Genomic DNA, 3,963 nt, shown 5'->3' on the forward strand with positions numbered 1-3,963 from the left:
TGATCAGTTAGATCACATAAGTTAATTATAATTTGCTCTTCACCTTATTTTAGACTTAAAACTTGTGCTCCACTTTTTTTTACATAATAACAAAAGCATTTTATTTCTATCATGAGTTCAGCAATGTGCTAAACTGTGGAAAATATGAAAGACCTACATGCCCTAAGCTATCAGTATCATTGAGAAGTTAAAATATGTGGGTAACATGTTATGTTTGTGTGCCAATGTGGGTGACTCTAACAAAGGTATAAAGTCAAATAAAATTTGTTTTAACTAGATGGCCAGAAAGGCTTCATGGAAGAAGTAACACTTGAACTAAAACTTGAACATTCACTCAACACTCATTTAAAAAAAATTTTTTATTGATTTTTACAGAGAGAGAAAGAAGGGAGAGAGAAATAGAAACATTGATGAGAAACATCAGTCGGTTGTCTCCTGCGTGTCCCCTACTGGGCATGGAGTCCTCAACCTGGGTATGTGCCTTGACAGGGAATCTCAGCCACCAACCCACACCCAGCCAGGCCACTGAATGTTCATTTTTTAAGCACCCGCTGTGTGGTACTGTTCAAGGTGCTGGAAATAACGGCACAATACAGCCCCCTATCCTTGTGGGCTTTTCTAATGTGGGTCTAACAAGTAAACACAAGAATATTACGGATATAATGAGAAATTATATATCTATATATTTAACATTTTATATATATTAGTGGAATCACAAAGTGTGATCACTTCCACCTGAAAAGGGTAGATATTAGTTCAAGAAAGACTTCATAGAAAAAAATGACCTTTGAGTTGGCATGTTAAAACCTAGAAAGATGCTGACCTTATGTGTAGAAAGCATTTCAGGGAGGAGAAATGATATAGGCAAAATAATTCAAACAGGTTCAGAAAAGTAGGCAGGGAGGGGGTCTGAAGATGGTGTAGGTTATTGAAGCATAAAGTAGGGGAGGGACAAGATCAGATGTTTCTTTCTGGAAAGATTAGAAGCTATATTTTAAAAAATGTACCTGTGCACTATAAGCAGAAAGATAATTTGTGAGGATAATTCATCAGTCAGTTAAGAGATGATAATGAGCTGAATTAAAGTATCAATAGAGGCAATTGGTACATCAAAAGTTATTTAAAGGCTTAGTTACAGATTAGATATTATCAATGCAGAAAAAGGAGGAATAAGATAAAAATCTCAGGTGACTGACTGTTTGGATAGATGGTGGTACATGTTATCGAGAGAGGGAAGATAAGTTTTAAGGGAAAAACAAAAACTGTGATTGGGAGTTACAAAATAGTCATGGGGATGTAAAGTATAGCATAGGAAATATAGTGAATAATCTATAATAATGAAAGCATAATATGCTAATTAGACCTGACGCCCGTCCTTCTGGACAAAGCCGCAGAGGGCAGGGGCTGAGGCAGAGGTGGTAGAGACCCCTTGGCCAAGGTGGCGGTGGGGGGCGGGGGCTGGGGCCAAGGCCCTTGCATGAATTTCATGCATCGGGCCTCTAGTATTGTAACAACTATGTATGGTGCCAGGTGGGCACTGGAGATATCAGGGGGAACACTTTGTAGAGTAAATGATTGTCTAACAACTGCAGCCACTGCAGTGGTAGCTGCAGCTCTATGGCACTGCCTTTTCTCCTGGCATGAGGAAGCTGAAGAGTGAGTGTTCTCAGTTCTAGTTGTAGGCCTCTAACACTGTTAGGTTGGAACTGGGTCTGTATTAACTAACACTGGAATTTAGGATTCCACACATTCTCCTAAGCCTAGAAATAAATGAAGACAAGTGCATTCTGTTTCAAAGGAAATAAGAATTAAAGAAAGAATGACCGAGAAGATAATAAGAAAAGCTTCAGGCAAAAAAAGGAACTAATTTTAGAAGAGAAAGGAGTAAATTTTCTAACAAGCAACTCAGAATGGATTTCACTTGTTCAATAAAAGTTACAGGAAGTTAAGGCTTTTTCAAAAGCTTACTGGAGTTTGTGACCAATAAAATGTAACATCTGTATTAAGCTATCACATCTCTAATGAATAAGTTGGTATTTTTCTCATTAGCACAAGCTATTAATAATTCAACCCAAATGTGATGGAAACATAATTTCATAAGGTTAATCTTCTTTTCGACATATTAAATTGAAGCGTATGTTTATGTTTTACACCAAAAATCATAGGATCTTCATTTGTGTTAATGGATCCTAGTGTTGTCACTGAGGAATGGAGTTCATCACACAATATGAAGCACCAAAAACATTGATTGTAGCCCTCGCAAATCATAAGTTTAGTGAGCTTTATTAATGTTTACACTTTTTCTTCTTACTCTTATGAAATTTCATGTGACAAATACTTTTATTTTTCTTGTTAATCCTCATCTGAGGATTTACAGTTACAAATATTCTGTATTTTTGTAATTTGGAAAAAATTGAAACTAATATTTATAAAGAAGTTATAAATAATCAAAAAATGGTAGCTCTTAATTTATTACTACGAAAACAATTATATCAAAAGTTTATTTTAACAGACAGATATACTTATGTAGCTCTTTCCTTATGATTTATGCTTGTTTTTAGAAAAATCACAGGTTTTGAATTTAAATTTAATATATCAATAATCTATAAACAATGAACTACTAAAGGGTTTAGATCATCTGACCCATCTCTATTTGTTTAAAAATAGAGAGAAAATAATTTTAATGGTAGAGCTAAGCATTAGACCAGGGGTGGGCAAACTTTTTGACTCAAGGGCCACAATGGGTTCTTAAACTGGACCGGAGGGCCGGAACAAACGGATCCGGCCCACGGGCCGTAGTTTGCCCACGGCTGCATTAGACTATACTTACTACCAGTTTCGTTACTTATTTGTGGCACCAGAAATAAGGCAAACTACTTAATTCTAGATACTTTTTAAAAACATATTATGCTTCCTTTGAAGAACAATCAAATAAGTTATGCTTTATTCTCTATTGCCTTATAAAGAAACATGTTGGTGAGCAATAAAGTATGAGATTCAAAGGCCTGTGTGATCTTAAGTATTCATTGGTAAAAGAGAATTGATCATTTGTGTGTGTGTGTTTACTTTCAATCAACAGAAGAATAAAAACAAATGACCTGCCAAGATAAAAAAAAAAAAAATTCAAGAGTAAGCAAATAAATGCCTAGAAAGAAAAACAAACAAAAGAAGTGTGGGCTACCACTTTTCTCATGTAGGACTGAAGGGCTGTTTTAAAGGTTAGAGAAATTTTTTAAAAAGTGTATGGCAGGTTGCCAAAATGATATTTTTAACATTTTTTAAATTATTCAAACTTTCAAATCTCTCAAGATATTTTTAACACACACAACATAAATATTGCTCAGAATTATAGTAAATTACAGGTTTAATGTATAAATAATGAAAATGGGTCTTGATTAAGATAGAAATAAAAATCTAAAGCAGAAACTATTAAATCTATAATAATAAAAGCATAATATGCTAATTAGACTGGACGTCCTTCCAGGCGACCTTCCGGACGAAACCAAGGCTGCGAGGGAAGCCCGGGTCCCGGGTGCCTGCCGGTGGCCAGAGGGAAGCCAGTGCTGGCAGCCGGGGGAAGGAAAGCCTACTCTTGCACGAATTTCGTGCATCGGGCCTCTAGTATCCTTATAAAATACCCAAATAATCTATTTGGCTATACTAGGCTCAAGTCATTCTCTAGGTATCATAATAGCATACTAAACTATTATGTACATGATTGGCTTATATAAAGGGAAGGTTATTCCTGAAATTCTTATTCCAGTGACATGAAAGTATTTCACATTCTAAAAATTCATTTGTTCAAATATCTACTGCCAGGGTTTATTCTAGGCACTGGGGAAGTAACAGTGACAATGACAGTCAAGGTCTTTCTCATCATAAAAACATATTATTAGGAAAGTAAATAGTAAACAAGACAGGTTTATTTTATTTTTATTTTTTTGTTAATCTTCACCCATTGAT

General features: G+C 35.3%; 1 protein-coding gene across 14 annotated transcripts in view; it reads left to right on the top strand.

The window, feature by feature from the left end:
• RIMS2 (regulating synaptic membrane exocytosis 2) overlaps positions 1 to 3,963 on the top strand; it is a 304,062-nt gene that overhangs the window by 182,358 nt on the left and 117,741 nt on the right. The window lies entirely within an intron of this gene.

This window comes from Myotis brandtii, unplaced genomic scaffold, assembly GCF_000412655.1.
Source record: "Myotis brandtii unplaced genomic scaffold, ASM41265v1 scaffold59, whole genome shotgun sequence".
Lineage (NCBI taxonomy): Eukaryota > Metazoa > Chordata > Mammalia > Chiroptera > Vespertilionidae > Myotis > Myotis brandtii.